Source organism: Lissotriton vulgaris, chromosome 3_1 (assembly GCF_964263255.1).
Source record: "Lissotriton vulgaris chromosome 3_1, aLisVul1.2, whole genome shotgun sequence".
Taxonomy (NCBI): Eukaryota; Metazoa; Chordata; class Amphibia; order Caudata; family Salamandridae; genus Lissotriton; species Lissotriton vulgaris.
Genome location: NC_141689.1, coordinates 1,758,743,134 through 1,758,770,032, shown reverse-complemented (window position 1 = coordinate 1,758,770,032; position 26,899 = coordinate 1,758,743,134).

Here is a 26,899-nt window from a genome sequence, read left to right as displayed (position 1 = left end):
GTTAAGGCTTATTGCCACAATTTTTCCTCCACTTGAATGATCGTTGTAGCTCATAAAATCTAACCGGCATCAAACGCACCCCTCCATTCATTGGAACCGCTGCCACATGATCAAACAACAACACTGAACAAGGAGGCATGGGAAACAAAGAATAAATGCAATCCTATGGCAAAGGCACACTGACTGGATGAACAAAACAACCAACAACAGCAAGAATGGAGGCATGGGGAACAAAGAGAACACAGACTCCACAAAATGGCTGGATGGCATGGAGAACAAAGACAAATCAATGGTGGCCTATGTCAAATACAAACACACACTGGACAGACAAAGGAGGCATGGGAACACTGAATAAGACACTATTATTAATTCAGAAATATCAATAGAAACACATGCTTCCAAAGCATCAAATATTACCCCACATATACATTTTTTGTACACCAAAAATAGTGAAATACAAAAAACTCCACCACATTTTTAATTCAATCCAATGCCATCCCAGCCCTAAATGATGTTTTAAAACAACAAAACCACAGAAACAGTTGATTCATGCACCTATGTCTAGCACTGGCTTAGGCCTACTGGATGTCCCCTTGGCAAACTAGGCTCCATAGTAAAACAAATAAATATTGCAAATTTATCAAACATGGAGAAAATGTACTGAACTGTGCAATATTGTTCTTTTACAAAGGGAAGAAAAATTGAATGCAAAAATATAACTAGTTCCCTACTGAAATAATTCAGGCCACCCACCACATTAAATTTGAAATACCGAATAAAAGTACAAACAAATACTGGTGCATGCCCTCTATCAAACAAACAACACCCTTATAGAAGAGGTTTGCACCTACTTGTGCTATCTCAATTACAAAGTCCTTAAATCCAATGGTGTATATGCAGCAGACAAGGACAGTGAGTATTCCAGCTCCAAATCTAAATGAAAAGTGACCAAGAGATGGACAAAGCACTGGGAGGAGCCAGCTGGACAGGGGCAGGAAATTGGAGTTTCTTGGCGCTTCCTTCCTGATGTAATAAAAAGTAGCAAAAAAATGCTTCACGAACAAAATAAACAACTTTACTGGCCCATTGAAGAAGAAAATCCCATCAAAACACCTCGAAAAGCCTCTCTGCTGCTTCTCGAGCACAAAAGCTACATGAGTGGTGTTTTCGCGATCGGCACTATATTGGCAGCGACATGGCTGGAAAGCCGGGTGAGCGAGCATGATGTCTTCTGCTTGCTCGTTAGCTGCCCAAGATCATTAGTACTGCTCGCAAATGAGCGCCAAACAAATCTCTAGCAGCTGAATGGAAAAAAACTTTGCTTGCACCCAGGAAGGTGAAATTCAGGAACTCCGCACTCCTCCGCGGAGCCTGCAGTGCCCAAACCCTGAAAACTCCGCTAGTGGAGCGGTGTTTTACGCCCAGGCCAAATTCTAATGTTGGACTAAATGGTATCTGGTCAACAGAGGTGAGCAACGTTTTGCTTATATGGACATTGAGTACCTCAGGTAGTGCGGCCCAAGGTTCCCTAGCTGTCAAAATCTTTTCAGTTGCCAATAAGTGAGATGAGTGAGGTACCTTCAGCTCTGTTGTATTAAAGTTCATTTCAGCAAAGATGAGGACATGTATCCAGTTTGGTATTGCATTCTTTTTCTTTATTGTTCAAATGATGTTTAGATCACTGGAGAACTGTGTTTAATTTATCTTTAGTTTGAATTCCAGGGTATATGATGCCATAACTTTGACTGTAAATTAAAAGTGAAAACTTAGATTCAGGGAAAGGTGATTCTCACGCATGTCACGAAGACACTGCAAACTATTACCAGCATTTCGTAAGTCAAAGTTGTTAATCATATACAATTTGCGATGCACAATCTGCATGTGCTGGTGAAATTACCACACAGGATGACTGATAAATAGATTAAATTGTGCTCTACACTAGAGAAATAAATGCTACAGGAGTCCTGCACTTTTCATTTGCAGTTGAAAAATTCTATAACTTGGCTATTAACATCTTATTTTCCATAGCTCATTATAAGTATATTCATAGTTGTTGTGATGGAGGTTTCACCACATCCATGTATGCATGTTTATCACGCCTATCTTCCACATTTATTTCTAACTGAGGCTGATACTGGTTGATTAATGATGATTAATCAGGGATTTACTACACTCCTACTAATTACAATTTCTGTTATTATTTGAGAGGCACCTTCAAATTCCTATCAATTTCGCAGTGTTTGTCTTGCAGAAAGAGACTATTTGATGATTTCTTTGCACATCGGTAAACATGTTGGAGTGCAGATTTACACGCCTCTTGCGCCTCTTTTATGCCGCCGTTGCATCACTTATGTGATGCAGCGGCGGCGCAAAGCCAGTGCCATGCTGCGGGTTATTTACAACGTGACGCATCTGGGAGATGCGTCACGTTGTAAAGCCCTGTGCCACATGTAGGCGTTCCAGCGCAGGGGGGGCGTTCGGGGATTTCACTCAGTCACTTTTAAGGCCTTGCTGCGCCAAAACCCTTTGCCTGCTTGAAGCAGGCGTAAGGATTGACGCAGCATTTTCAGGATAGGGCACCCGCAAGCCTTGCTGGAGCAGCGTCGCGCTTGCGTCGCAACTCCAACAATGCGCCGCCTATACGGCAGCAGATGCGTCATGCATCTGTCCATTTTTGCCCCATGGTGTGCATCCAAGGTGGCGCAGCCATGACACACAATAACTGGTGCATCCCTGCTGATATGAAGGGATGCACCAGTTATTGTAAATCTGCCCTGATCTTTTGCGTTTGACTCAGAACACATTCTGTTGTATCTGATACTCTAGCTGCAGCTAACAGACATCTTTCTTCAAGTATTCCAAAAATGGTAGTGTATTTTTTGCACCAGGTGGTTCCTGTGAGTCCAGCCTGTTTAATGAACTCACCTGTGTTAGGGACTTTGATTGCATGTATAGAATGTGAATATGTAAGGTGCATGGAAGGCTAGACAGTGTTGAATTATGGATGTACTGCTCTTATTTGCCAAGCAATTCAGTACAGATAATGAATGCATCATCTGTATCGTAAATAGGGTGTAGTTTTAATTGCTGTTGATTCAAAAGCCATACCTTCATGTTGGCAATGCCAAAGTGGAGATTGTGGAGCTACCCGAGTTCCTGGAGACAAGGTGATGTGTGTCTGAAAGTGACACTTGAGTGTAAGGATGAATTCAGTGACTTGTGTGACTAGTGGCTGAAATGTCATGAACGTCCAAATTATTCCCAAGCTACGTATACTCTATCTTAACACCCGCTCCCTAGTCAAACATCAATTAGACATTTTTCTCCTTCTTTTATCGGATAAACCAGATATTTTTTTTATCACGGTAACTTGGCTGAACGTTGACTCCACCCCCGACATCCTGGCAGCCCTACCTGACAATTACTACATCTTACATGCCGGTGGAGTAGCAGCAATTATCCACAAAGATCATACCTTCACCTCCATATCCCCCTTAAATCTCCCTGCAGTGGACAATATGATTATTAAGCTTGATTCAAGTGCAGGCCCAATTATCTCTGTCTTAATATATAGGCCCCCTCAACATATGCCCTCATTTCCTCTCGCATTAAGCAAACAGTTGGCCTCTTTGGTCACTGACTATGCCAAAATACTCCTTCTTGGAGACCTCAATTACTGGTGCAATGATGATTCTGGAGGCCCTCAGGCCACAGAATTAATGGAACTCCTACTGAACCTTAACTTCAGTTACCATATTACTTCTGCCACTCATACTAAAGGCCATACTCTGGACCAGGTATGGACTACGACCATCACAGTTTCTGCACCCACTATATCCCCCTGTATCTGGTCTGACCATTATTTGATTAACTTTACTATTTCCATCCCTACCTGCAGCAAGCCCCCGGTAGCGGAGGGAGGCCTGGTCAGGAAATGGAGCACCGTTGACAAATCAGCTTTCCTGGGTAGCCTAGCTAGTTCCACCCCTGAAGAAACTCTGGACGTGGATCTAGTCGAAGCCAACATTTCAAACTGGCTTCGAGTAGCGAGCGACAAATACGCCCCACTTAAAAAACGTAACATTTCCCGCCGCTCTGAAGCCCAAAAATGGTTCTCCCCTGACCTCAGGGCTCAAAAACTGGATGTCCGCCAAAAAGAGCGGCAATGGAGGAAAGCTTATGCTCCGGACACTAAACATATATATTTGATTGCCCGCTCTGAATATAAAAAATCCATCACCGCAGCCAAAGCTGCTTATTTTTCTGACAAAATCGAGAAATCTAACTATAAATCAAAAGATATTTTTGCCATAGTTAACAAGCTGTCCAATAGCGAGAGAATCCTCCCAAACCTGTGGCTACTCAACAACTGTGTGACTCCCTGAATAATTACTTTTTAGACAAGATAGCCATATCAAAGCCAGTATTCCAGTTACTGGCCCCCAGACTGATTCCACAGCTATGACATCAAGCCACACCTTGCTGGCCTTATTGGCTAGGGTAAAATCTGGCTCTCCCAGGGACTGCTGTCCCCCACATATATTGAAAGACACCTTTTTGGCCCTCGCGCCTCCTGTCCTGACTCTCCTCAACCAATCCTTGCTCCAGGGTAGGGTCCCTGTAGCCTTTAAGGAGGCAGTTGTTTTCCCCCTCTTGAAGAAACCGGGAGCAGACCCTTCAGAGCCTTCAAACTACTGACCCATCTCCCTTCTCCCCTAACTAGCCAAGGTCCTAGAGGCCCATGTCACCACTCGTCTATCATCCTTCATAGAACAGTCCAGTTACCTTGCCCCCCACAAAGCTAGGTTTCGCCCCTCCCACTCCACCGAGACGGTTATCACCGCAGTCATAGATGTCCTTCGAGGAAATGCAGACAAGGGAATCCCACAGGCCCTTGTCCTTTTAGACCTCTCAGCTGGATTAAGTCTTTTCTCAGCGAGCATACTCATGCGGTCCGCCTTGCCCCCTCCACTGCTCCTAGACTCTCCACATCCTGCGGTGTTCCCCAAGGATCCTCACTGTCCCCCTTATTATTTAATTTGTATTTGTCCCCTCTGATTCATTCCCTGAAGGAATTTAAGGCCATCACCTTCAATTACGCTGATGACCTCCAATTAATTTTCACTATAGACAACTCTGCAGAATCCATGCGCGAGTTTCAAAATACCTTGCTTCATATTCGCCAATAGTTGGACCTCAACCATCTGAAATTAAACCCCGGGAAGACCGAGTTAGTCCTCAATTGACAAGTGCCAAACACTCTGGGGCCGGCATTACTGGCCTCCAGAACTCGCCCCCCCTTCTATACCCACCTCATCAGCAAGAAGCTTGGGAGTGATCATTGATGGTGATCTCTCCCTTAAAACACAGGTGGGCACGGTTGTATCTTCCTGTTTTTTTCCAGCTTCGTAAAATCAGGAAGATCAGCCGGATGCTCACCCACTCGGCCGTGATCCAGGTGGTGATGGCTTTGGCACTGTCGCACTTGGACTACGCCAACTCTATCTATTAAGGCCTCCTACTTTTTCTTGGCAAGCGCCTCCAACTGGTCCAAAATCAGGGGGGCCAGACTCATAAACGCCCTGCATCTTCATGGGAGTGCGCATTCTAAATCTCAAAGTGAAAATATCAAAGGAACAAAATATCAAGGACAAAATATTGAAAACAAACTGACAGGTAAGTCAATCTAGGTTTTCTATATGTATCAACATGCATATAGCTTCAAGGGACCTACATGTAGAGATAGGAGTAGTAAATCTATACTTCTCCATATCGCTTTCAATATTTTGTCAGTCAATAGTCTGGCCTCGATATTCTAGTCAGTTGATATTCTTCACTTCGATATTCAATAATGGGGCTGAATGTTTTGCTAGCCCCCTTTCGACTCAAGCCCACTACACTGGAGTGGGCCTACAATGGCTGGTATACCCTGCTTCGGTAGGCTGAAAAAGTTATATTGGGATACTGAATTTGGAGGCTCCATTGAAGACAAAAGAGTAGATCGGGCCAATAATGCCTGGTAGACACCTTCTGCTCCAGCATTCCAATGTTTATCTTGAAATTTATCCCGTGTTTTAGTCAGAACAATCTACCCTAGAGGGTAGAATGTCTACGATCAATATCACTCTTGTGCCTCATTCTTTACTGGTTGTTAACGACTCCCACCCTTGTTATACAGCCTATAATTCAGTCTGTGGTTTTAACAACAATTATAGTACTCAGAAGCACCTATAATGGTACAATAGTTCTGCACATCTCCCAAGCATTATTGACTATAACTGAGCTTCTGATTGCTACACTCATTTTGCACAGTTTTCTTCATAGTGTGCATTTCCCAGTCCTCTATTGCACGCTAATGAAGAAAATGTTGCTCAAAGTATGCAGTAACAAGTCTTTATAATTGGAAAGGGACATGATGCACAAAGTAATTTAGCAATTGCAATCCTGAATTACAGGGTTTGCGACCACTAAATCACTTTTTCTGATGTATTAACCCAAGTTTGACTTTCAGAAACCTTTTTCAGAATCACAAAAAAGGTGTAGAAACCCATTCCGAATCTCAGTTTGCAAGAGTTCTATTAAAGACATTTCATTCAAATTGTCTGTTGGTGAGGAATATATAATCGGTTTGCAACGTAATTCCATTGATCTGTTACTTACTCCTAAGGTGGGGAGGTGACTGATTTCCATGAGGGAGTAGGAAGCTCTCAATGAAGTTTTCTAAAACAATAAGGGCCTCATTTATGAGGCTCTGCTTCACTTTTACGCCCCCGGTGCATCACTTTTTGTGACGCACCAGTGGCATAAAAAATGTGCCTTATGCGCCGTATTTACAAAGTGACGCATCTAGGTAGATGCGTAACTTTGTAAACCCCTGCTCCACATTATACCTGCGCCAGGTATAATGTATGCAAGGGGGGCGTTTTGACGCAAGAAAGGGTCATGGAAGTGACGTAGTGAAATCTATAAGATTTCACTGCGCCATTTCTTGCCCGCTATTGCGTCAAAATCTTACGCCTGCTTCATGGCAGGCGTAAGACTGACGCAGGCACTAACAACATGGGACTTGCCCATGTGAAAGTACACATTGCTGGAGTTGCGTCACTTTTGTGACACACTCCAGCAATGCGTCACTTTTGCACCTACAGATACGTCAGAAATACTGACGTATCTGTAACTCCTTGCGACATGATGCGTCATATTATAAATATGATGCATCAATCATGACGCAAGGAGTGCGCACTGAGAAGTGACGCATCTCTGCTTTCACTCAGCGATGCGTCATTTCTCATAAATGAGGCCCTAAATGTTTTTTTCTTTCACAAGCAGACTGTGTTTCTTTAAGGAACTGGGCCTGCATAAAACAACAGGATTACTTTATTGGATACCAAACCAAGGAATGATTGCCTGCTGTCCAGTCCTTTAAAGACCACTATCCCTTTGATTGTAGCAGATCACAGGGGATTGCAGTGTCTGACCTGTCTGTGACCTATGACCTCCAGTGATTTGGAATTTGTCAACCAACCTTTTTGTACATAGGTAATTTGCAAAATCAAATTACATTTGCAAAAAATCTGTCCTCTATTTGTAACTGCATTTTGAGAATATAATCTTGATACATCCAGGAGCAGCTGGTGACTGTTTAAAATGATGGGCGAGCAAAGTGTCCTACCACCTCCAAAAAACACAGAAACAAATTTCCCCTCACTACAAAAGACCATAGTAAAAAAAACGCCATCAAAATCCCAAATAAAAAAACAACCCCTCCCTCCAAAATAAAACAAATTGTAAAGCTTTAAACACTATATTAGTTCAATAAAAATGTATTATACTTACCACGGGCTCCGTCCGCATCCTCCTTGTTGTCCTTCCGAAGCCCGTGGAATGAAGAACCCCATAACCAATGCAGATGCTGCTGCCTCATGCTGCATGAGAGCAGCGCCAGGATTGGATGGAGTGGGTTGGCCTAACGCTCCTTCAGGCCGGAGAGGCTTGTGCTTGGCCTCCTCCAGCTGTCTAGGACAGATGGGTAGAGAGCTTCAAAGTGTGCATGTCCCTTTGGCCTGTACAAGACCACCAGCCAGTTACATGTGCACTTTGAAATGCATGGGCACCACTACTCCAGTACTCCTGCTGCCAATTGGCAGAGGACAGAGAACTCCTTGGTTTCAAATAAAATTGCAATGAAAAAATGTTATTGCCATTTTATTTTTAACACCTCATGGTTTGCAGCAGGCAGAGGGGCAACGCTCCTCTGCCCTCATAAAGAAACTGCCGCTGGATACATCAGGCGCTGATTATTCTTTTAGGGTCTAATTTTGAAGATATTTTGTCGCTTAAGTTCCCACTTTGGCACACCTTTACCAGAAGTGTCTTCCCACCCGCGGGTGAACCTGTGAACTTGGTTCCATGCATCAGCGATGAATGTGAAAGACAAGTTATTGAAGCCCCGCAAAACACTCTTCAGTACATAATTGACATAGCAGTATTGCTTTTGGATTACTAGCAATCCCAGAAAGGCCTCAGGGGCACTGTGGAAACATTACAAACCTTATTTCATTATTGACAGTACCACACACACTGTACTAAGAAGAATGAACACTTTTAAGTTACAAGTATTTATTTCTACAGGGAAAATCTGTAGCACAGTACATCTAAAACTATTGCTCAGAATATTATAATAAAAACTGCCAACTAGACACATTATAAATAACGAGAATTAAATGAACATTTCTAACATTGTTAAAACGTCATTTAAAATGTCATCTAGAACTTAACACTAATGCCTACTTCTATTCGCTATATTATGAGAGCATGAAAGGCAGAGCAGATTGCAGTAGAGTTTCTTAGGGAGAAGAGATGCACTGCATACCTTGTTGTCAGCAAAGGATGACTTTATAAGTGGAGTCGTGAAAACAGTGTTCCCCTGAAAGGCAACCAGCTACTGCAGTAGCAGTCAATCAGTCTTCCTCCGAACTTGGCTTTGCCATCTTCAGTCGTCAGGCGAGACGTATCATCTGCAAGGTGTGCTGGCAGCAAGTGTGACCATCTCCAGGTGAATCACGGGTGATAATCTGGGCGAAGGACCTCTCCTGACAAGTGGTCAAGTGGTGGTCCTTATATTCTAAATCTTTTCAGAAATTGGAATTTCTGAAATGTTTAGGAACGTCTGACATGGAATATGTGCATCAAGGTATGCGTGCTAGACGTTTCTTCCTGAACATATAAGGTAAAAGAACGTCAATTCAGACTACATTATTTTGATTATAGTCTTTATGTGTTCTTACTTGACATGATGAGGAGTAAATATTTGACCCAGACGGATGTCGCATTAAATGATGTATCTATGGTCCAGATGTATCAAGCATTTTTCCAGTCGCAAACGGGACAGTTTTATAGAATCAGACCGTGTCCGACCGGGATGTTCACCCGAATTGCGATTGGGTAACATGTTACTGAATCGTAATTTGGAATTGCGAATACATACCTACTCTGTATTAGCAAGGGACATGTTTAGGGCATCCCTTCCTAATACCGAACCACAGTGGTATTCAAGAATGTTTAGTGCGCAAAAAAACATCTGCTAAACATTCACAGTTTACCACCTACTTCAAAGTAGTTAGTAACCCATTCGCAAAAAAAACTGTTTTTTAAGAACCAGCAGTGGCCCCACGGTCCACTGTCTGATATTAAATAATGAAAAGAAAACTTTTCCTTTTTCTTTTTTAAACGCAACCCATTTTCCTTCACGGAAAATGGCTGCTTCCATTGTCTGAGTTAAGGAAGACGGCGGCCTCGGTTAACTAATTTTGAGTTGGGGGCTACATGAGATAAAGTCGAACATTACATCAATTTATTTTTACTACATTTTTCAGATTAACAGCTGTGTCAGTAGTTGGATTCATAAAGAATACGCATAAAAATAACGTTTCCATATCTTATTATCAGTTAAAGTCTGCATGTCTTATTACTGCAAAGTGAAATTACACTTGCAAGCTTCAAACGTGATTATGAAAAAACAATTAGAACATGTTCCAAGGAGAAAGACAATGTATCCCACATGTAAATGAAATTATTATTTTGGAAGCGTTTAGAGCAGAATTAAAAAGGAAATTTAATGAGAAAATCAGTGTGTTATAACCGTGTCTGCAAATAAATATTTGCATAATCAAAAACATTTCTGGGCTTTGCTAGCGGTTGAAAGCAATAGAGTGTGTGAGAAGTTATTAATTTACAAATAAAAATATGGCACACAGATGCTTTGTTCAAGTGGATCGGAAATATTGATTTTACGTTTCACAGTAGCTAGATACAAAGGCTGTTTTAAAGCATGAACTGAACTAAATGGAAATGTGACATATTTTGAAATGAAGCTCAAAAGAACCAGCTAGTTGATTGTAGCTGGCTTAACTGGCGTGCACATGTACTTCATTGGCCCTATTTATGAATTCACCGCATGGAATTCTCACCAGTAATTCCGATCCACTCAATCGTGAGAGGGCTTTTGTTCCCATACTCGATTTACCATGTTGGCTACTGTGAGAAGTTGGCCCGATATGCAGTGTTCACTATTCTAGTGACCACTATGCATCGGTCCAAACGACCCTTATGGTGATTGGTTGTAAGTCAACCTTAGACCAGCTATCCTAGTAGCTTGGATACGAGCAGTCTTCGGGCTAAACTCTAGCATGTAGGAGAGTAGGGTCTGCAATCCTATGATCACCCAGATTTTTTGCTTTTGTTTCACTGGTTTACGACTTTCTCGGGCTGTGGGCCTGCCAATCAGACCCACAGCCTAGCTGTTCTCTCGCTAAATTGATGTGTGTACCTTAGGTGCATTACCCAATTGGAACTGGGCCACCTTGTCAGACCCTGTAACTCAGGGCATCGGTGTACCCAGGGCCTACCAGGGGCTGAAGCATGTATTATGCCACCCCTGGATGGCCATCTAAATCTGACACAACTGGCTGCGCGACAGCTGGGGCAACGTGGCGTACTCGCCCGTTGCTGTAGGTATAGTATCCCTATATCTAACCCTAAAATGGACACCCGAGTTCCTATCAGTCACTCCTATGGCAGGCCTTAACAATCCTGAAGGCAGAGTGCATGGAATCGTGTGAATTGGGCTCTGGAACAAGCCGAGCCCGGTTGCAGCTTCCAGAACCAAGACCCAATGGCCGTTCCATGATAACGCGTACCATATTAGTAACTTCGGTATCGCGTTATCAAGACATGTCGAGTAAGGTGTCATACGAATCGGGATGATGACCCCTCACCCATACTGGCGACGAGGTTGGCATTCCGCCCTTCTAGAGGGACACGACATGTACGTAACTGTGAACCCCGGTTAAAGTTAACTGAAGCCTCAGCTCCACAAAATGGATGCTGCCACCACAGACACGAGTCTGACCTCCTGCTGCTGGGAGTCCTTCCAGCGAGGAGAGCTTGGACAAAGGGTTTCCTGTCCGGGGCGGTGTTCGCACCATCTCAGACAGGGTTTTGTGTATCCTGGGTAGGCAGGGCTTTACAAGAAGGTGACTGCGGAGTGGCACCCCGGTGCTCACTACGCATCTGCCGGTTAGAACCAGTTCCAGGGGCGCGCAGCCCCTGACCTGGGGAAAGTCCGGCAGGGGAGAGGGGTGTAACTACCCCCCTTCCTGGTCCCACCCCTAGGGCAGGACCTAGTCATGTACCCACCCCTTTCTTTAGGATAAAGGCAGGAGCGGGGACCCTTCCAAATTAGATCATCTTTGAATCAAGAATACTTTCTACGAAAGGAACTCTCGACTCTTCTCAAGATTTCTCCCTTGTGGCTAAGGAGTAGTCACCCTGCATCCGCAGGCACCATCTAAGAACTCTGCGGTTTGCTGCAAGTCCTTCCTCAGGAATCCGACTGCCCAGCTCGACGAGAACCGGCTTCCCTGGCACCTCTGACCTCTACCCACATCGTCAGCTCAGCTGAGATCCGTGGGTGCGACGAGACCTCGAGGGACCGGCCATCATCAAAACCTGCACGCTTTCTTAAACCAGCACGACCACTGAGGGATCCTCTGGTGAGTGCTCTGGGGTCCGAGAAGCCCCGACCCTGAGCAGCTCCAGCACCAAAGTGCAGCCTCCCAGCATCTCCACGATCTGCGTGGGGCCCTTCTGCTCTTTGCTGTTCAGCACGTTGTCTGGTTATTAGCTGCTGGCTTGTGACCTTCTTGATGACACCCGACAACCAACGCTGCTGGTCTGGTTGCTCCAGACTGGCCTTTGCTCCCTTCTGCAAGAGGAGCACCCTGGACCCTCCTGGTCCACTCAAGACGCCATTTTAGGCCCACCACGTGGCCCTGAAATTTGCCAAGGCTTGTTGCCCCAATCCTGGGCCCAGCGACGCCGACAGCATCAACCTTCGTGGGACAGCTCGCACCTCCATCCTGGTCGCCGACAACGCCTCCTGGTCCGTGAGACTGCAGAGCCTAGCGTCGTCCACTCACCTAGTCGAGGTGACGGCCAACCGGTACCTTCCTGGTACCCTCTGACTACTGGCTAGTAGTACGAACTTGGTCACCTCTGCTTTCAGGTGTCATCCATCTCTGATCCAGGCTTGGATCTCTACGAACTATTTCCACTGGTCGCCGGCCAGCAACTCCTTCCTTCCGGCTCCCGGCTCATCAGCGAAGACTCCCGACGTCTGTAAAGACTTGTGCAGCCGCAGCCCTTGTGGCTAGGTAACTTCGGCATTTCGGTGCCCGCATAGCCTCCTTAGGTAAGGGTCCCGAGTCCCTCGCTTCCGACTTGCCTTATCGGGTCCGCCCGAGACCAGTATACTTTCCGTGCCCTCGGGCACTTGTATTGATTGTGCACTTGAAATATTTTCCTAAGAGTTTCGTGTGTGCTTAGTACCCTGTCCTCATAAAGAGTACAGGGCTGTTGTGATTCTAATAAATACACTGTTTATTTTCATAACACTTGTGTGGTGTCCTTTCACTTGGTGTTCAAGGGGTATGTGATGGTATAACAGCTGGCTTAACACGCCCTCTAGAGTTTAGCCCGAAGACTGCTCGTATCCACGCTACTAGGATAGCTGGTCTAAAGTTGACTTACAACCAATCACCATAAGGGTCGTTTGGACAGATGCATAGTGGTCACTAGAATAGTGAACACTGCATATCGGGCCAACTTCTCACAGCTACCACCTATAATTATGTTGCAGTGCAGTTATTCCCTATTCCAGCCAACATGGGAACTTCTGGCCTCATAGAATCTCCACATACAATTGCTCACAGGTAGTAATCAGGGTCATAGACATACAATTCAATAAGAGTTCAACAAGCATCTGTATGTTGTTATGTTATGTTATGTGTTATGTTATGTTGACCCGGGACTTGTAAAATTAAGATGGGATGTTTACTTAAAGACTACAGATACATAGGTTACTTTTGAGACAGTGTGGGTTGATCTGGAACTCGAGAAATGCGGAAGACCAAGAAACTGTACAGACAACCACAACGTTGTAATCAATGTAACACTAAGGAGGAAATAACGTTTAAACTCGAGTACATGAAATTGCACTGGTATATCTTTATGTAAGGGACACTTTTCTTTAACGTGCATGTGGGAAAACGAAATGCATATCCATGAAGCCATGAAAACCGATATGTTGGTATGTTTTTCAGGTACAAAAACAGTGCCATATAAAAATCATGTGCTAGGGTTCTCTGTGTGGTGTGTAATCCCTGAGGAATGTGTCAGGTTTGGGGAGTTGGACTTATGCGTAAAGGCAGACATAATCACCCTGGGCCTCATTTATGAAAAGTGAGACATCACTGCGTGAAAACAGCGATGCGTCACTTTTCACTGCGCACTCCTTGCAACACCAATGATGCGTCATATTTAATGTATGACGCATCATGTCGCAAGGACTTACAGATACGTCAGTATTTCTGACGTATCTGTAAGCGCAAAAGTGACGCATTGCTGGAGTGTGTCACAAAAGTGACGCAACTCCAGCAATGCGTCCTTTCACATGGGGAAAGCCCCATGTGAAAGGGCTTGCGTCAGTCTTACGCCTGCTTTGAGGCAGGCGCAAGATTTTGACGCAACAGCATCCTAAAAGTGACGCAGTGAAATCTCATAGATTTCACTGCGTCACTATTACGAGGCTTTTTGCAGGGGAACGCACCCTCTGCATACATTATACCTGACGCAGGTATAATGTGGCGCAGGGGTTTAAAAAGTGACGCATCTACCTAGATGCTTCTTTTTTTAAATATGGCGCAACAAGGCGCATATTTTACGCCGCTGGTGCGTCACAAAAAGTGACGCACCGGCGGCGCAAAACTGACGCAAGGCCTCATAAATAGGGGCCCCTACCTTTTGCGGGTGTCCTAAAGATCCAACTGGTATTGGTGCTCAGCGTGATTGTATGACCTATGAATGAGCGTACGTTTGTTTTCTTTTCCGCTGTTTCCCAACGAGACTACAATTTTATGATGACAGAAAGGGGGTTGTTTTAAATTACCATAATGATGTCTAATTTTTTTATGCTAGACACTCTAAGAAGGCATCCAAGTGGATTCCCAAATTGCCAGCAGAACGGTGAATGGCTCAATTGCATGGGGGTCAGCAATAGGTATGTGACTGTTGCCTCTTGATGTGGATGTGCTAATACCTTATGTTTGCTGTGGATTTGATATTACAGAAGCTTCATTATGGGCTCTTCTCTATCACCAATATTGCACGCTGTGTATTGCAGTTAAATAAATGAGATTGTGCTAGGGTTTGTACTGAATGCCGAGTTAGATATCTTTCCCTTTATACATTGCTTTGGATTAGAGCATCACAAATAGGCACGTGGATGCCAGTATTCTGACCCTGAGCAAGAAGGGTGACAAACTGTAGGGCAGCATCAGAGAAGCACCCCTCCACTTCTTGGATGAACATGAAAAATCAACAACAATGACCCCTGATCTCTCCACCATCTACAATATAGTGAGCAAATATTTTTTCCTGGACAGTCTGAAATATTAGAGAGATGTCCCTTGATGTCCATGGCCTGGATCCACGTCGTTACTCTAACTATTGCCTAAAAATAAAGATGGGTGGAGGGGAATCATTTCCTCGATCAGTATTATGTTGCATTCTTCAAGTATTACCCCTCTCTCCTATTTAACATTCACCCAAGCCTTCTGCTGTACCTCCTGAATTGCTAAATGCCAATGATGCCAAAAACATTCCAGCTGAGAAACAGTTCAGAGAACTAGGCTAAGGTAAACGTCATGCCCTTATAATGTGTTCCACTGGATGGAGGAGAACTTCCTTTGTATGAATGGAGCTAAAAACAAAATTGTGATGCTGAAACGGAATGAATCTTGCTCAATCTCTTTTGCCTGCCTCCCTAGAGCAATATGAAGGTCATTATTTGTGCTGTCATTGACACCCAAGTCAATGCAGTGGCTAAAGGGGTCAATGTGGAGTGGTGTGGCTCACTGGTTAGAGGCGGCAGACCCGAGAGCAGAGGACGGCCCGGGACCAGGGTTCAATTCCCTACGCGGCAGGGTCATGGACCAGTGTCAGCGGACTCGATAATTCTCACCTCGGTGCCTACTCTAACCAGGGATCACACTTGGCAACTCTGGGCACTAGCTTGCCTCATCTCCACAACGGCCCCCCACATACGCCGGGGATGCCTGGTTTCACCTTGGAGATACCCAGTAGGGACCATCTCACAGGGAAAGCCAGGGCGAGTTCCCCAGCGGTCTACTGCGCAGAGATACTCCTTTGGGAGTCGATTCTAGCGCATTACAAACCCACAATTAATGTGATTAGAAATACTCCCTCTTTCCCAAACCAGCCACCTGACAGTCACTGAACCTATATTGAGAAAAAAGTGGATATAAGTAGATACTGTCATTCTATAGAGAGAGTTTACTATGTACCACACTTTTTGCAGACAGTGATTAGACCACAGAGTACTAAAAGGTATCTACTAAAACCATCCACACTCTATGCAAAATTTGTCCAAAGAGCGACTGTTCACTTAAAATACCCAAGGTCTGAAGATGCTAAAGATCATACTAATTGCAGCCTTCATACTGCGCTGAAAACTTCATAGATAGCCCATCCTCTGTAGCAACGCAACCACATCTACTTAGGTTAGTACCTGGTGCACACAGTCTACTATATTATATAAAAAAATATCATGCTGAGTCGATTCTTTTTAATAACTCAAGGCTGTTTACAATACTTAATATGTTTTATGTACAACCTTTGCTCTGTTTGAAATTTTTTCTGCAGAGCTAAAAGATTTGTGTGGAACAAGCTGAACACAAGTTTTCAACTGTCACCAGCTCCAGCACACAGAGTTAGCCTTCATTACAAAGATTTATAAATGTTCAAAATCTCAGCCCACCTAAGATGCATTAGGAGCACATGCGTTTTGTAAACACTTGCACCCATTAGCTGGACACAGAAAGTACAAAAATAGGTAGAAAAGTAATATGATAGTTACCCATCACAGTACAAACTATAAAACAAACAATATACTCACCTGGGGCGTGGCTTGAAGCGCAGCGAAGATGGCTGCCTTTCTTTGAGCTCCGCGACATTGACGGTTCGGATGCTCAACTATCATGTGCTACGGGTGATTTTTTTGATTGCGCTTGAATACTGGAGAGCGGTGGAACACCTGGGGAGCACCGAGGAGTATTTTGTTTTCCTTGTGCTGTTTTGCTTGAGGCTACGACACAGAGGAGAGCTTGGCTGTGGTCCTACTTTAAAATGTCAGCCATTGTTGCAGCTTTCTGTACAGCACGACGTGCGGGAGCTGGAGTTCACTATTAAATCTCCTGTGAATTTAACTATTACTCTGCCTAAGGTACTGTGTGCATTTTTCTTGTTTGGTACATCACTGAGGTTATATTTATCAAATGCTGTGGACGGCTGTTTTTTCTTCACAATTGAAGGCTTCAAAATGGCGGCAGCTGGCTGGAATTTCTACTCGTCATGAGTTCCTTAATGGAAAGTCTGCAAGTTTATTATTGAGTCTTGTCTCAGTGCTCGCTGAAAGAACTGAGAGGCTGAGAGGTACTTTGACCATGATAGTTCCTTGCTTTGGTATTCCTTATTGAATAGTGCATTTACTTACACTATAAAATTAAACATATCACATTTCTCTGCTGGGTGGGAAGTATTCCTACTGGCACTCGTATCACTTAAACAGCGCCATCTTGGTCAGCGCGCTAGTTGTTTGGCCGCCTAGCACACGCCTTTCTATTTAGGAAGGGTGATGCAAGCTCGCCCAGTGGGCGTGCCAGAGGCAAGCCCGTCTGCGCCTGTCCACACTCCGACCACGCTCAGCGCCAGCCACGCTGCCAATTTTCTACCAGGATATGATAGATTATGGTATTCCAGGGAACAACTTTTTGTCAGGGGGTCTCAAAAAGCCGTGGCTTCTAATGACAGGGCTTCTGCAGATGTCTAGACCTTGTGCAGACTAAAATGTGGTTTGATCAATAGCAGGCCCTTAGTGAAACATCATGAAGAAGTGACAACTATGTTAAGAGTGCGTCGACTTCGATGTATTGTTCCTAACCGAACCTGGACCAGCAAGGGCACCACCGTAGAGTTGGGGTTCGCATGTCCAGAAGGCCATAACATTTTTCATAAACCCAGGCTATCAGGGAGGGGAGGAGGGGTCGGTTGATCTTTAAAGAGATATGGGATTTCACCCCGCTACATATTGACAATGTCGAGTGCATCGAACTACTTGGCTTCTCACTACAAGAGGCAAGAGGAAAAGTACTAACAGGAATAATTTGCTACAGGCCCCCGAATCTAAATACCCAATTTCAAGCTCTGTTTGATACCCTCCCCAACCTGACTCTAACTCACTCAAGGATGATTATATTGGGGGACTTTAACCTCTGGGTCAATGGGAACTTAGGGCCCTGTCTCGGAAACCTGACACAAATTTGAGAGAGTATTAATCTGCACCAACTTGTGCATCAGCCGACCCACCAGGGAGGGCACACCCTGGACCTACTGTTTGCAAATTGTAGTGAGACAGAGATGATTGAGGTATTACCTCAAGGCTGGACTGATCACTTTTTAATACACTTTAGGATTACACTGCCTAGCTCAGCCAATAGTAGAAATCAGTCAATAACTTAATGCAAGGGCGGAGAATGGGCCAAGCTAATAAGAAGGAGACTACACCCGACTTTCCCAGAACAGAACTCTTTTGTCTCCACTAATTCTGTATGGAAAAACTATCAAATCTACTGTGATTTCATAAACGGTACGCTAGATCAGATTATCCCAATAAAAAGGCTGAAGAACAGAAAGAAATCCTCGGCCCCCTGGTACAGTGATGAGTTATGTCCTGCATCTTTCTTTCAAACAAGAATCTGAGATAGAAAGACCTCATAGAGTTTCAACTTTCAAACCCAGAAATATGTCTTCTCCAAAGTAGTTGATTTTTAAACCTTTGCGACATCAACATACTGACCAAATCTTAACACAAATGAGAAAGATCAAGACTGTTCAATGGGAAGGTCATAACATTTCTATTTCGCATGATTTTGCCAGAGATACCATTATTCGTCGCAATGCTTCCTCAATCTACGCAGGAGGCTTTCTGATATAGGAATTCCATTTTCTTTTTCTGGGCCCTCAAGATTCTGGATCATTTTACAAGTAACTCACAGATTTTTATGAACCCACAGAGCTGTCCACATTCCTTGATAATCAATCTGAATCTCATATGCACTCGGACTCTTTACCTGGTTCTTCTCGCTCCTAGTTATTTGTATAGGTTGTCCTATTTTCCAAATAACTATTTTCTTCTTGTTGCTGTATAATAATATTTGGATATGTTTTTGCATGTCCACGTTTTTATAAATTTCCATATAACTTTGGCAATGCTGTTCCTACTGTATGCTGTATAATAACCCTAGTTGTGTTTTTTGCTTGATATTGTATTGTATTGAATTGTAATTTCATTTATATAACGCTTACTACCCCTGACGAGGCGTCGAAGCGCTTTTTCGGCGAGTAGCACGCTACTCCAGGACCCATAGAGGATTAGTGTTGAATTAGTATAGTGAAACAGGCAAGTATATTTTAACTGGTGTATAGGTTAGTCAGTTATTTGGATTTGGAATGATAGCAGAAGGATAGAGGAGGAAAAAAGGTTTGTATTTATATAGCGCTTGTTACCCCTGAAGGGGCGTGGAAGCACGCTACTCCGGAAGCCCATAAAGAATTAGTGGTGAATTAGTATGGTGAAATATGAAAGTAATTTCAGTGGTGGATATTAGTCAGTTATTTGGAGTGAGAAGGATAGCGGAGGGATAAAAGGTAAGAAAGGTTTGCATTCATATAGCACTAGTTACCCCTGATGGATGTTGAAGCGCTTTTCTGGTGAGTAGCATGCCACTCCGGAACCCATAAAGGATTTGTGTTGAAAATTAGTATAGTAAAAAATGAAGTAATATGAGTAATGGATATGTTAATCGGTTATTTGGGTAGAGAAGGGTAGGTGGCGGGATAGTGAAGGGAAAGAGGTTTGTATTTATATAGCGCTTGCTTCCACTGATGGGGTTTTGAAGCGCAAGTAGCACGCTACTCTAGAACCCATCAGGATTAGTGTTGAATGAGTATGATGAAACATGAAAGTAATTTTAGTGGTGGATATGTTAGTCAGTTATTTGGATTGAGGAGGGTTCGGGAGGGGTAGAAAAGAAGGAAGAGTTTAGAAAGGTTTGTTTTGGGGGATCGGTATAGTAAAAGAGGTGTCATATGATGCAATGAGGGGTATTAAAGGGGAGCCTCCAGAAAGGGTTATTTTGGGGATCATAGTAGTGGTATGGGGTTTGGGATAAATGAGAGAGTGCATGTAGAGGATATATTGATAGATGTATGGGATGAGAGATAGGGTAATGCACTGGAAAGAGTACTAGAAAGAAGTTTGAGAAGAGTCAGAAGGTTGGGCTAGAAGATATATTGAGCAAAGTATAGGCTGAGAATTAGGGAAGTGCATTGGAAATTCTAAATTAGAAGAAAGTGATAAATATATTGATCCATGAGTACATTGAAAATATATAGATACATAAAGGCGGTATGTATATTGGGCAGTATTTCTGGACTTAGTCCCGGCCAGTCTCCAACAGGCTCATACAGGAAACTGCCCTTGTCCTCTCTGCCCTTAGCCTCGACGCGTCGGCTGAGATGCCCTTAGCCTGGCCTTTTTTTATAGCCCTAGTAATCCGGTGACCTCTTCAGCCAGTGGGAACCCTAGCCCTAACACTATCCAATCCCAACACTAACCCTAAAATCTAGAACCAATAGGAGACCAGGACCGTACAGCCAATCTTAGCCCTAGTCCAAGCATCCAATCAGTTCAAAAACCCTGACTTCTACGTCCAATAAAGGCTCTAGCCCTACCAGTAGTCCCAAAACAAGTCCATGCAATCAATGGCACAGAGAGCCCTACTTCCTACTTCCAATAAAAAGCCTAACCCTACTCTAAGTCCCACACCCAGTCCAGCAGCCAATCACACCAGAAGCCCTAATCGCTACTTCCAATTAAAGGTCTAACCCTAGCCCTAGTCCCAACCTACTCCCAACAACCAATAACATAAGAAACCCTAGTCCCTACTTCCAAAAGAAATCCTAACCCTAGCCCTAGTCGCAACCCTACAATGATTGAATCACAGACCCAGAAACCAATCAGAACCCTCAAATACCCAACCAATGAGGACAGTAACCCTAATCCAATAGAAACACCAGATACAACCACCAATCAGTGTAGACATGTACCAACCACAAGCAGACCATATAAGGTCCCAGCGACCTCAGGCAAAGTTTGTTGGCCAGGGAGTTGGAAGCTGCTTCTCCTGTTCAGATTCTCCTATGCGACAGACAGGCTCAATCTGCACTTTGGACTTCAGCAGGTAAAGGGCCTCACTAACTTGAAATCTAACAATACTGTTTGAATAAAGCTTTACTCCCCCTGCTGGCCAAAAAATGAAGTGCACAGGCTCTGATGTAGAAAAATCCCTGTTGCTGGGGGCGGAGGCAGGGGGGCTGGTTTCACCGGCTTGTGAACACAAAATGGTGGCTGGGAGTGCACTGTTTTAACATACAGGTCTTAGCACAGAGATATGTCTTATATAAATTGCTATATCTAGCTGATATGGATCCCCTTAAGATATATTGTTCTATTTGATTGGTATTATCTCTGAATCAAATAGAACAATATATCTTAAGGGGATCTTGTTACTCTTACTATAGGTAAGTATCCTATCTTCAATCTTCTTCCTCTTATCCTTTATCTTCGCTACTTCTTTCTCTGGAACTCTGTCTATATGTTATATGCTATTTAATGTTTTCCCTGATCACTTATAGAATATGTTTTTATCTACTAATGATCTCCCATTACTTCATATATCTCTTTTATTCTAATCTCATTGCCACATTTTAGGTTACGTCATTATGAGAAACGTTATTATGAGATACATCTCTATTAATTAGTACTCCTTGCTTGCTAAGACCTGATAGTCGTATAGCTATTTTATAATATTGTACATATCAATTTGAAATTAATTTAAATGATGTGCTATAGACTGATTGATTGATGTATGAATAAGCTGGATTTATATGTTGTTTACAGTTATTACTTATTTGCTTGTTTGCTTATGAAATGCCATCTCATTGCAGATGTTCCATTTACATAATTTTTAGCTTCCTTCTGCCTAATATTTTGGTTCGATTGACTGGCATTGTTTATGAAATTACTTTCTTATTAATTATATATCGTGCTTTATAGTTTCTTTTCTATAGGTAAGTATTCTATATTCTACCTTCTACCTCTTGCCTGTTTTTCAATTATCTTTGGTTCCTTTTTATATTGAAGTTTGGCTATGTGTTATTTTCCACTGATCACCAATGTAATGCGTCATTGTCTACCAAGGTTCTCCTAATATTTTATAAAACTTTTTTGTTCTTCTCTTAGTACCAATATTAATGTTAGGTCATTATGAGTTGCACCGTTAATATCAATGCTCTTGGATCACTATTACTTGATAATTGCATAGTTATTTTATAGCTTTGTACGTATTAACTTGGAATTTATCTAAATGCTATTTATAGATGGACTGGAATAGGTTAAAGATGACAATTATCTATACTACTATAATAAAGGAAGAACTTTCAGCCTTTGAGGCGGGTAAACTCGGGAACCACAGCGCCAATTAACACACCCGATACACCGTTGGAATCGCCAGGGTGTGTAGATGGTTATAGGCTATATACATTTTTTTTTAAATCGTTATTTCAAAAATTTACAGTAAAAAAAAAGTAGTCCCTCAGAAGTAGCGCCGGCCGCGACGTGCGTGCTCACGTCAGGAGCGCGGGGAGGAGAGGCGTCCAGGAGCCAGACGAGGAGCGGCGGACATGGCGCGGGGGAGGAGCGGTGACGTGAGGAGCAGCGGACAGGCCAGCGGCGGTCAGGTGAAGCGGCAAGGAGCGGTAAACTGAGGAGCGGCGGCTGAGGTAAGGGGACCCATGTTGGAGCAGGCGGGGGTCGGGGAAGGCGGGGGACGGCCCGGGCGGGGGCCAGACGGGGGCCGGGCTGCTGCAGGGTCAGGCGGGGGTCAGGGCAGGCAGAGGACCGGCCGGGCGGAGGGCGGGCTAATAGCTGTGGGCCAGGACTCTCCAGGGCGTAGAAGACAGGTGTTCAAAGAACATCTATCTGGTTGAAATCCCCTCGATCACTGTATGTTTATGCTTCCCGGACGTGAAAGGGAAGCTTACAAAACCTGGCGCCTACGCATTTTTCTATACCCCCAACTGCTGCTCTCATGGAAGGTGTGGAGACGCACAGAAATCCTGTTTCTGCGAATATGTTTAAATGCATGTTTGTACTTCTACGAACTTTGTGGTAGTGGAATTTTGCACATGAACATTCTGTTGTAAACTATATTTTCAACAGGGCGGGCGGGCGGGGGTCGGGGAAGCCTGATTGCTCCCGGACAAGCTCGGGACGGGCTGCTAGTATTCTAATATAGTGCTGATTTGTTTGCTTATGGAATGTTATCTCTTTTGCAGACGTTCCTTTGACTTTATAGTTGTTTAGTCTTCTGTTACCTAATATTACACTCAAGTTATATCCTTGATATGAGCATGTATGTAGAACAACAACATTCGCTCTGCTGCTCTACATTTTCTTTATGCTTGAGTTGTCTACGCCGATGATGGTAGCTTCAGCTGTTGCTCATTCACGTTAATTTCCCATGTAATTTGTCTTGCACAGACATCCCCTGGAGGGGTTGGGCTTCGGTTTTGCTCTGGTTTTTTCTGGAGTACATTTTATCCCTCTTCTCTTTTCCCTATATTCCTCCCTTTGATGCTCTTTCATCTGCTTCATTTCCTTTGGTTTTTAAGTATATTTTCATTATTGTTGTACTCTTTCTCCAGAAGTATTTACTATTTAAAATCTATGTATACAAATGACTGGTATAAATGTAGTTTCCTTTATTGTTAGAAATTTGAATCACCAGGTTAAGAGGAACAAGATTCTAGATTACTATAAGAATGTTTCATGTGATTTGGTCCTACTTCAGGAAACTAAGATAGGTTTTAAAGAAGCTCTTCTCATGAGGAAAGATTTGGTATCAAATGCTACATGTTCTGAGGCTTCTGGGAAGAAAAACGCAGTTATTACTTTTATTTCTAAGAGATCTGGTTTATCTTTAGTTGCAGCTGAGCATGATGCTAATGAAAGATGGTTACTTATACGTCTGATTAATGGTTTGGATGATCTATATATTATGAACCTATATGCTACAAATATAGATGATTTAGATTTTCGGTGTGTAATAAATATAAAACTTTCTGACATTCCACAAAATTCAGGAACAATTGTTGGAGGAGACTTTAATTTTCCTTTCGACCCTATTTTGGATAGGCATTTACATTTCGACCCCCTAGAGCACACCAACATTTGCTTAATATGTGTTTGTCACATCATCTCTTGGATGCTTGGAGATTGCACAAGCCAATGGGTAGGGACTTAACTTTTTCATCATCCCCTCATTCTAGCTTTTCCCATATCGATTATCTTCTGGTTAACGTTTCCCTTTTAAAACATTCTACAAATGTAAATATTCATCCAGCAGTTGTTTTTGATCATGCTGCAATCTCGTTAACCATCCTTTTTTTTTAAACTTAATTTTTGTTGCAGGGTACACGGATCTCGTCAGCCCATATGCTGCATTACTACACTGCCAATTTTACATTGATATTGATCTCAATTGTTATCACGGCCCATCAGCCCACATCAGCCCACATCTGAGAGGCCGGGCGGCGCTGTGTCGATTCATCAGCCAACATTGTAAAGTTATTGTCCTTTAGGGCTTTTCCATGTCAGATTGGTAACCTGCTTTTTGTTTATACCGCACCCTCCCTACCCCCCCAGCCCTCCTTGTCCGTATTAACTAAAATAACATTCCCCAACATGTACATTGCCACATCACGTCCATTGTGCACCACAGTATTCGTGACATCTCCCCTGTGGTAGTCGACTTTCTTCCCCCCACCACTCCCCCCCCCCAGCACCTCCCCACTGAACATTGCCTTTCCAGTCTTGTTCGTTAGAATTTCTCCTTAATGCCGTATGTCTATCTCCTCACGACCTTAACATGTCACAGTTGGTCCCCCTCCGGTGACTGACCCTCCCTTCTCAGCCCCTCACATCTCACTGCCCTCCCTCCAGTCCTTGGTATTGCCTCCATGTCTCCCATACTCTCCGAAACTTTTTGGGGCACCCTCTCGCCTTATATGTTACCCTTTCTGCCACCATGTAGAGATCTAGGCCCCTTCTCCATTCCTCTATGTCTGGTACCTCTGCTGCCCCCCAGTGTTTTGCTATGTCCCTCTTTGCCACTACCAGTGCTAGCACTAGAAATATAAATTGATTGCGTGGTACGTCTACTTCGGTCGTCATGCCCAGTAACGCCAATTTTGGATCTCGCTCTAGTTCTATCCCTAAGACTTCCCCTAGTTCCGTGAAAATGTGTGTCCAGTATTGCTGTATATTGTCACACGACCAGATGGTGTGGTAAAAGTCACCTCTTTGAGTTTTACATCTGAGACACATGGGGTCAATTATTTTCCCTGTTTTTAGGAGGCGCACCCTATCAAAGTACCTCCTGTGGAGCACGTTTAATTGAATGAGTCTCAACCTAGATTTAATCGCTACCTCGCGTGGGTGCATCAGGACTATCTCCCAATCTAAATCTTCCATCTCGCCCACGTCCGCCTCCGACAGCCTCCTTAATTTCGCTAAGTCTCCCAGTATATTATTGGTTAGTGTCTTGTATGTGAGCGAGACCGCCTGGTGTGTTAACTGTTCCTGTAGGAGTCTACCTTCCAGCGGTGCGTATTCCGGCAAGTCCGTGAGTGAGATATTTTTGGGCCCTCCAAGCATGTGTCAATTGTGTATGTTTGAAAAGTTGCGAGCGTTGTGGACCATATTCCTCTAGTAGCCTGTGAAACGACTTCAGTTCCCCCTTATATATGACATCGCCAATATGTGAGATGCCTATGTCGTCCCACCTTTGGAAACCCTTCAACTTTTTCAATTCCGTTAGCCAGTGGCACTGCCATAACGGCGTTTGTCTAGTTGGTCTCCCGTTCCATCCCATACGTTGTGTCGCTCTTGTCCATGCACGTAGCGTGATCAATGTCGCAGGTAGGAGCGACCTGCGCGTCTTTCCTCCATATAAATAATGATGCACATTGTGCGGTGACATCTTCTGTCTCTCCAGTGCGTACGTCGGGTGATCGGCCGGGGCATGAATCCAGTCGTTAATGGGCGTCAGGTGTTCTGCCCAATAGTATGCTTCTAGATTAGGTAGGGAAATCCCCCCATTGTACTGATGCCGTTGGAGTGTCCGAAGGGCAATACGTGGCTGTTTCCCCAGCCACAGATAAGCACGGAGGTCCGCGTGGATTTTGGGCAGAGCGGTAGCCGGGAGTGAGTAGTACTCATTTTGGAGTGCGTAGAGGAATTTTGGGAGGGTAATCATTTTGTACATTGCTGCCCTCCCCAGCAGGGTGAGCGGCAGTTGCCTCCATCTATTCATGTCCTCTATCGCTTCGGACAGGACTCGCTCTACGTTTCTGTTAAAAGAGAGCGCTTTATCCAGTGTAACGAAGACCCCCAAATACTGGAACCCTTCGGTAGTGATGAGCAGTTGCTCAGGCAGTGTTCCCCACTCGTCAGCTGCTTGCGGGTCGTATAATACTGATTTGTTCCAGTTGATCGTGTGTCCCGCTCTTGCTCCAAAACCCTCCAGCTCCCTGAATAACTCCGGAACCGACACCTCTGGTTCGGTAATGTACAGCAGCACGTCATCCGCGTACAACGATATTTTTTCCTGCAGGTCTCCCGGCACCTCTACCGCGAAGCCATGGATTGCGGGATTTTGTCTGATCTTAGCCGCCAGGACCTCAATCGTGAGCGTGAATAGTAGGGGGGACAGTGGGCACCCCTGCCTCGTGCCTCTAGACACCCGGAAGGCCCTTGATAGCTCACCATTCACCCGGACACGGGCTTTCGGTGCTGTGTATAGTAACTCTATCCATCTCTGGAACTTTGGGCCTAGGCCGAACCATTGTAGCGCCGCCAGAAGAAATGGCCAGTGCACTGCGTCAAATGCTTTTTCCGCGTCTAAGGATAGAAACCAGTGCGGTTCCTTCCTATCTTTGACTTCTTGCAGCCAGTTGTGTGTGCGTCTTAGATTTAGTTTAGGTGCTCTGTCTGGCAAGAAACCGGATTGGTCTGCGTGTATGAGGTCCGGGATCACTGACCTCAGGCGGGTCGCCAATACCGTTGCCAATATCTTAACCT